This window comes from Daphnia magna, unplaced genomic scaffold, assembly GCF_020631705.1.
Source record: "Daphnia magna isolate NIES unplaced genomic scaffold, ASM2063170v1.1 Dm_contigs021, whole genome shotgun sequence".
In the NCBI taxonomy this organism is placed as follows: domain Eukaryota; kingdom Metazoa; phylum Arthropoda; class Branchiopoda; order Diplostraca; family Daphniidae; genus Daphnia; species Daphnia magna.
This window is the reverse complement of record NW_025533118.1, coordinates 1,284,265-1,292,968: the sequence shown is the minus strand read 5'-3', so window position 1 is coordinate 1,292,968 and position 8,704 is coordinate 1,284,265. Positions and strand designations below refer to the sequence as shown.

Below are 8,704 nucleotides of genomic sequence, written 5' to 3'. Positions count from 1 at the left end.
ATTTGTTGCAATCAATTATTGATGACTAATTAAGATTGTTATTTGAATACACCCTGGGTTGGGGCAAGTTGATATACCTGGCAAAATAAGGCATGTCGGCATCAATCGGTCTGTCAAAACGTCAGTGAATTGTAAGTTAAGTTTTTGCTAGATATGACTTATGGTGAACAGTGGTATGCATATAAGAGGCCACAACTGGGCACTTGTTAAGTGTGTATCAATATCTACGATGGTCATCTGTGAAAACTTTGCCTGAATTACCTATATTATTTTTTTATTGGTTTTATTTAAGGCATTTAATCTTTATGTTAGCTATCAGAATTTATTTCTGAGGTTCTCACCCAGAAATAAATTTTGAATTTTCCTTTATTGTAATATTATTGTTGTCGGTTTACAACATCAACATTTGACTCAAATTCCTATTTTAAATACATGGGGATTGAGGCCTAATACTTACCCTGTTACCACTGCCAACTTAACCCATTAGAGGGGCATGTAGACAAAAAAATTTTAATTTTTTGGACGTTTATTTCGGTATGAATTCTTTAAGATAGATCAAATTAAAAAATAACACGAGAAAGCTGGTTATCTGAACTTTCTTTCACATCTTGTCGGATGTCAAAATAATGAAAACTTAAGAAACTGGAGAGGAAAATAAAAAAAATTGTACCAACTAGCCCCACCCTCCCCTACTAGCCTACGGACGGTAAGACACAATTTTCTTACTTTACGAAACAATACTAACACTGATTAAACAGAAGAAAAACACTTCCAGACGTAAACGCAGGAAGGCCCTTCCCAAAATCCTGCCCATGAGGGCAGCACTGTAGGTGACACCTACGTTACGTGTTTCCCGAGTTTATCTAGAAGTGTTAATTGTGTGTTGAACAGTTTCTAACTAACTTCATTCGAAGCGTATTTACCAAAATCCAGAAGTAGGACAGCAGATTGATTCATTTAAACCAACCTTTTTTCGCGCGTATATTAAAATATTTTAAAAGTAGGAAAATAGTAGAACAAAAATAGGGGAAAAGGTAGAAAAATAAAAGGAAAATGGTAGCTGAATTTCATTGGTTGTATGTCCTATAAATGCGAAATTATTTAATAGTAGTCGAATTGGTTAGGCTAAAAAATCTACTGTGTTCTATACCTTTCCTCTACGGTATGAAATTCGACGACTTTTCCAAAGCTCGTATGGTACTTGCTATAACTTTTGGTAGCATGTTTCATTTCGCTAGCCGAAAGCAGTGAAAAAGTAGAAATCAGAAATCGAGAGTGTATATTCTCTGCAAGAGGTAAAAATCTTTTTTTACTAAACTTGCCATACTTTTCTTTTAACGGTTCTTTGTTTTTACTGTAAAATTAATTATAGACTTATTGCTATACTAAAAGAAACGACCTAACAACCAACGTCCACCCTTCATATTGGAGAGCAGTGTTGGGCATCGATCACCAAATGGCGATCGATGATCTCGATCTCGATCCCACCAAATTTTTTATCGAAATGATCGAAATCGATCGCGATTCTTTTTTGATCGAATTGATCGAATCGATCTCGATCTCGATCAATTTTCAAAAACAGTTTATTTCCGGATTCCGTGGCAGATTGTTTGCCAGCACTTGCTTTTTTACAACGATTGGCATTAGCACTGGAAGTACCTGCAGCAGCATCTTCCTCACTGATATAGAATTTTATTATTTAGCTAATTAGGGAATTAAGCTAAACATTTAAGATTAATGTACTCACAAATTTATTTCTTCGGAGTGTTCTTCTGAGTTTGATGAAGCTACACCACTATCGACAGAAGCCATTGGATTCAGACTGGTCTGCAGAATGAAGAAAATAAAACTATCGAAAACTATTTTGATAACAAAAAAAAAACAAATAAATAGAAAGAACATACACAATCTATTGACAGTAAATAATACCTTATACCAGCTTACACCTTGTAAACACACAGAGCCGAATTAACTAACAACGTAAAAGAAAAACACCACGTGAAGATTCTCGTCGACTCGTCGTCTGAAAAACAAGAGAAAAATATAAGAGTAAATAATACCTTATACCAGCTTACACCTTGTAAACACACAGAGCCGAATTAACTAACAACGTAAAAGAAAAACACCACGTGAAGATCCTCGTCGACTCGTCGTCTGAAAAATAAGATATTATTGAGTATATTTGACCATACGGTTCCTGAGCCAGGAAGATTACAATGAGAATAGGTTGGGCGACACTGAAGAGTTACGAAAATATCCGTTGTAAAATGCAGGTGACGCGTAGAGGGCACGCACACGACATCCAATGCACAACAAGATATATATAACGAGTCAGGCGACCTGCATCGGAATGATGTGTTAAAGGACAAAAGTCATAATTGCGAACATTGTAATCGACAGTTACCCAGGACAAAAGAATGTGCTCAATCTGAGCTAGAGCTGCCAGGAGGTTGGATAATAAACCACCTTCCAGAATTGGTAACGTTTAAAGACACAGCCAATTTACAGTGACTAACTGCGATCGCAGTGTGACAGCCTATAATATCTCAGACTGAACGGTATAGCAGACGGAGGAGAGAGGTGAGAACTGGGAACAGGAAGGAGAAGGGGGTTAAACAGCAGATTCAAAGCCTCGGAAAGACAAGATCTGAGAACAGAGTTGCCACGTCGAATTAACACGACTTTCACAGGAACAACATAGACTACATATTTTGTTTTTCAACCAACTTTTTTCGTCACCTTACAGCCCACTAGCGCCAGTAGTGACTGAAGGAGAAGTTAAGATTTTTTCTCTCGAAGTGTATAGGGAGTAAACTACAAGTGATGGGAAAGGGTTCAAAATAAAAATATTTTTAATAAAATAAATAAATAATGCTGTTAAATAAAAAACGCTGCATTTTTTTGGGCAAGAAAAAATAATTTCGCGTAGTTTAAAATATTTTAATTTTATTGGTGAAAAACGCGGTTTTAACACAGTGCTTATGGGAGAAAAAGCTCGTGTTCTTAATCGATGAGCGAGTGTGTAGGGGCGCAGGGTGTACTCCTACAAAAAAGTCAAGTGTGAGTTATTTGAAGATCTATTCTTCTTCTGATCAGCAAAAAAAAAACAAAATAAAATTCTATCTGTAATATTTTCTAGACTGTGTATTTGCCAGTAAACAACTCTTCTCAAGATGATACAACCATGCACTTATATACCAAAAGATTGAAGGTTAAGAAAGGAGGGGTTTACAATAACTTTTACTTTATCCCAAACTATTATCCTCAGGGAAGGTTACATTCGTGACGACCTTCTTGCTGGGTGGGGCTGCTGTTGCTGGGAGGAGTTGCTGCGGTCTATTACATTCCTTCCCCCCTTCGGCAAGAAGAAATTGGTCCTCCAATTTTCCTCTTTTTCATCTGATTTTCTTCTTCTCCTTACTTCCTTTCGGCATGTGGCGTGACAATGGCTAAATGAAAACTTGTTTTTACCTGTCACCAGCTTAACCTATTTTCTTTCCTTCACCGTTTTCCTGGTTTCCTTCACCGTTTTCCTCGTTTTCTGGGCTATGTGTATATGGTGGAAGACACAAAATACAAGATATGTTTCCTTTACCGTTATTCGTTGCCTTTAGGCTAATAAGAGTGTTAGTTGATAAATGATGGTCAACGTTCCTTTTTTACTGGAATACTACGACAGATTTCAATCATTTTTTTTTCTTGTATGCTTTTCTTCTCTTTTCTTCCTTTAGTTTTTCTTCTTGAATTTTAGTTTTATTCGCTATCAAAAGTTTTCTCTTGCGGGCTCTTATATAGTCCCAATCTTCGAATATGTTTCTCCTTTGTTCGTCAAACGCGTAATCCCGCGGGGTATTTCCATTGACATCAGTTATCTCTGGATATGCTCCGTGTTCCAATAAAATATTGTCGCGGTTATTTGAGGCCCCATGGACTAGTTGTCACGTCCGGCGCTTCTGTATCGGATATTGACCGCAACTCTACCCGAGATGTCCGGCAGTCTTGTCAGCAGATATTTCTCCCGGTAGCTGCTGTCTACGTTAGTGCATAAATACTTGTGTGTGTCCCTTGCTGTGCCCCAGTCTACTTATATCTGTTGTAGTGTTATGTACGTTTACGGTGAATAAACGTGTCTTAATCGCTACTTGAGTCTCAGCGTTATTCCTCGGCGCGACATGGTGGAGATGCAGAACTTGTGGTAAGTCTTTGCGCTGTTTCATTCTATTGTGCTCTAGTTGTGCGGAGGCGGAGGCTGTCAGGGGCTTCCGAGAGTCGTCGACCCAACTGGCCCATGCGCCTTAAACTGTTGGGGTACGAAGCCACAGCACCGGCCGTGTGACAGGCGATTAGAATGCGATAGCGCGGGGACGGCCATAAGAATTTCTGGGGAGGTAGGTGGGACCTAGTGGTGATTAAGGGGGCGTAGAGGCGGACAGTGGTGCGCTGCAAGGCGGTAGATCACCGCCGGTAACGATTGAAAAATCGGGAGTTTAGACGAAGAGTCGTTCGTCGGGAGGCGGTAGGTTACCGTTGTGAGCGATCGGAAGATCGGATTTAGACGAAGAGTCGTTCGTCGGGAGGCGGTAGGTTACCGTTGTGAGCGATCTGAGGATCGGGTTTTAGACGAAGAGTCGTTCGTCGGGAGGCGGTAGGTTACCGTTGTGAGCGATCGGAAGATCGGATTTAGACGAAGAGTCGTTCGTCGGGAGGCGGTAGGTTACCGTTGTGAGCGATCTGAGGATCGGGTTTTAGACGAAGAGTCGTTCGTCGGGAGGCGGTAGGTTACCGTTGTGAGCGATCGGAATATCGGATTTAGACGAAGAGTCGTTCGTCGGGAGGCGGTAGGTTACCGTTCTGAGCGATCTGAGGATCGGGTTTTAGACGAAGAGTCGTTCGTCGGGAGGCGGTAGGTTACCGTTGTGAGCGATCGGAAGATCGGATTTAGACGAAGAGTCGTTCGTCGGGAGGCGGTAGGTTACCGTTGTGAGCGATCGGAAGATCGGATTTAGACGAAGAGTCATTCGTCGGGAGGCGGTAGGTTACCGTTGTGGGCGATCTGAGGATCGAGCTTTAGACAAATAGTCAGAAGGCAGTAGATGAGTGGGGGTGCTTGTAGAGCCAGGGGAAGACAACGCCCTCGCGACGAGTTTGGGCGATTTGCGCCAAGGGTTGATCAAGCAATTGTAGGTGGTATCGTCGAAACCCTCAACCCGAGTAACCTTGTGCGAAGGAACGGGAGTCGAGTGGACGACTGTGTAGGTGAGCCAGGAGGATTATCCGGGTGGGAAGACCGTACACGGGTAATAACGAGAGAATGCTGGGAGTTATAGGAAGGGAGGTTAAACCCACGTATGACCCATCGCAGCAAGATGCAACGGTAGAAACGAGGTTGGAAAAGATCGAGAGAATGTTGGAGGAATTAATGTAGAGAAGAAAAAGAGCGGCGTGAAAGCAGCCGGAGACAGAGAAGGAGAAGCAGAGGGGAGGACTTGGCCAAGCTGAAGACCCAATTGGTAGAGAAGAGCGACACTGCATGGAAATTCTTCGATGCCGGGAGCGGTTGACTTGCTGAAAGTGGAAAAATCCCCCAACTTATGTTATTTTATGAACTCATGTACTGTTTTTTTTTTCTCTCTCTCTCTCGGTTGATGTTTGGCAAGGTATTGTCTTTGTAGAGTGTAGAGGGGTCAAATGTTCCCCATGGTATGTTGAGTTTTTGGGATATAGAGTTTTATAGGAAAGTAATAGCGGTCGGGACGACTCGCTATCTAGGGAGGGAGATGTCGCGGTTATTTGAGGCCCCATGGACTAGTTGTCACGTCCGGCGCTTCTGTATCGGCTATTGACCGCAACTCTACCCGAGATGTCCGGCAGTCTTGTCAGCAGATATTTCTCCCGGTAGCTGCTGTCTACGTTAGTGCATAAATACTTGTGTGTGTCCCTTGCTGTGCCCCAGTCTACTTATATCTGTTGTAGTGTTATGTACGTTTACGGTGAATAAACGTGTCTTAATCGCTACTTGAGTCTCAGCGTTATTCCTCGGCGCGACAATATTTACTATGTGATCCTGCTTATACATTGTGACTAGGTGTAGGCCGTATAGTTCCATGGTCTAGTCGTTTGATTGATGTTAATGTGGATTTTCCTTTCGCATGCCGCCCTAGCGAGACTATTGTTTCCATGTTTGGCGGCATAATGTAGGACGGTGCTGTTGTCCTTTGCCATTTGGGCAACGTTGCAACTTATCCACAAATAACTAGCCACTTCTTAATGCCCGTAGGCGATGGCGACCATTAGTGGTGTTTCTCCAAGGCTATTATACGATGAAAACTTGTATTTGTGATATCCCCAGACGGCACAAAACATGCCTGAGGACCTCCAACGGAGTATTTTGTGGAAGGTATGGGATCTTCTAGGGAATGCCTATAAGCATTCCAAAAAGGATCTCCTGAAGCTCCCGGTGTCACTCCTCGCAAGTTCCAACGGATCTCCCGCTTCCTTAAGACTACCTTATAACCTCCTAGGTGTATCCCATTTGTATCTACCCCCTTTTTTTCCCCCAGCAAGTTGTATACCCTTATACGAAAATAAAAAAGTACAAAACATACACATTTCAAAACATTTCTGTATTGCTCGCCTGACGTGGCTTCATTTCTTTATTTTTGACAAAAAACATGAGCAAATGAGATTCTAGGTGGGCAATGTTGTTCGAAGTTGAAAGTAGAACAGTGGCTGCTATACCTATAGCACAATTTAAAATATTCTTTAAGTCTCAAATTTATATAAGTATAGTATTATATTATATAAGTAAGTAGCTAACCTGTAGCTGAATTTCCACAACTGCGAAGAAGGGATGAGCCCTGTGGACAATGTTGTTCGAAGTCAAAAGAACAGGGACTACTATACCTGTGGCACAATTTAAATGACTATTTAACTTTTCCAATTTATATAAGTAAGTTGCAAACCTGTAGCTGAAGTTCCACAACTGCGAAGAAGTGATAAACCCATAGCATTCCAAAGTCGTGATTAGTATTGTTTCTTGGGAGTAAACTGTATCGAAGGATCCGATCCAGAACGATCCGGTTATTTTCTTTGTTTTAGTCCACTGTCGACATGTCCATCCTTTCCAAGTGGCTGCTGGTTTTTGCTTGGTTACTAAGGTGTAAGTAGTTGGTATCCTTGGTAAGTGTTGTGTTTCTGGTTTTTCATTGTCACAGTAGTAAGGCAATTCGAAGTCTAGGATTCCTCGTATTTTCATATTGTTACAATCGCAGACAGAAGCGTAGATAGGGAAAGTAGGGTTTAGTGAATGAAGGAGGCCAAGAAGGAAGAGTAATGTCTGCATGTGAATAAAAAATTTAAGGGTTTAGTGATCTGTTCCTTGATATCGTCTTCGTAAGTTGTATTGGTGATTCGTTATAGGATCTTTTCGGATTTGGTTACGGTAAAGGTTGGGTATTGTGTGGTTTGTTTGTTCTTTTGGTTCTCCTTGGTTCCTGCGTGGTTTGATGTTCATCTTCCCTGGATGTATCAGCAGCTGCTTCCTTGGTCAGCCTGGTCGGCATTGGTGAATTGTTGGTCGTCCTTGGGCTTCAACATTTTCTGGTAGGTTTTGTAGTATTTCTTCTTCCTTAGATGTTTTTTGTTTTCTTGGGATGTTAAGTTTGAGATGGTTGGTATGTACAATAGATTTCAGTTTTTTGTTTTCAGTGTGCTGGATCTCGTAGTTGATATCCGAAAGCTTCTTGAAATTTCAAATGATTCTTTCCATCGATTTATGAATTTTCCTGCTGCTGGTGGCACCTTCAGTAATACGTAGTTACCTATGTTGTATTTAGTAATTTTCGTTGTTACGTGGTAGTATTTTTTCTGTCTTGTTTGGGATTTGAAGAGATATTCTCTTGCCAGTTTTTGAGCTTTTTCCCACTGCTGTGAATACATTACACTGGTATCTTCAAAGGTCTCGTATCTTCTGTTAATCTTGATATCATTGGGCATAATTGGTTCTCGTCCGAAGAATAGTGTTAACGACAGAAGTCGTTAGTAATAAATGTAAATTTAATTGTTGGTTTTGTATGTCTGTATGTACGCGTGTGTGTGTTTGTTCGTGTCATTGCCGATGGGCAGACAAGTCTGAACTTGTCTGACCTTGGCTAAACTAATACCCTTTGGTTTTGCTATAGGTTAATCTCCCTTACACTTCCGCCACCCCATTTACACCTAAAGCTAATTGTTCGCGTTAGCGCCCTTTTTTTTGTTTTACCCCTTTTTCTACATTTCCACCGTAGTCTCAGACGGAGGGAGGTGCGGCAACGAGGTCATTCTGATTCATTTTAGTCTTGGCTGCAGTCGCAACCTGTTCTTCCCGTTTTCGCCTTTGTAACCTCGTGTTCTTGTTAAATACATCGCAGCGTGGCCCTTTTGGCCACTGAGTTAGCCACATTTTCATCTCGATTATTTCGTTGGTTAACATTTTGGTGCATCGACCGGAAAACTCATCGTTCGTGTTTATCTTAGCCACCGCCTGATTCACGTGGCCATTCATCCCTGGGTATCCCGGCTAATCATTTGAACACTTCAATCAGGACGTAAGCATTGTTAGCTGGCATAGTTTTGTCCGACCTATGGTAATTGGTCAATTCTTGTCAGTATTTGCTTATCTAGTCCTATTTACCATCGTCGATACCTTTTCAGGGCCGTCGATTGG

At 41.5% G+C, this 8,704-nt stretch overlaps 1 long non-coding RNA gene across 1 annotated transcript; it reads right to left on the bottom strand.

Moving 5' to 3' along the window:
* Positions 1–452: 452 nt before the first annotated feature.
* On the bottom strand, positions 453–3,148 carry LOC116922288. Its single transcript, XR_004393940.2, has 7 exons — positions 2,405–3,148; positions 2,216–2,340; positions 2,109–2,154; positions 1,930–2,023; positions 1,748–1,859; positions 1,151–1,679; positions 453–1,083 (listed from the first exon to the last, which is right to left on the bottom strand). It is a non-coding gene; the product is annotated as an uncharacterized LOC116922288 (long non-coding RNA).
* Between the last annotated feature and the right edge of the window lie 5,556 nt (positions 3,149–8,704).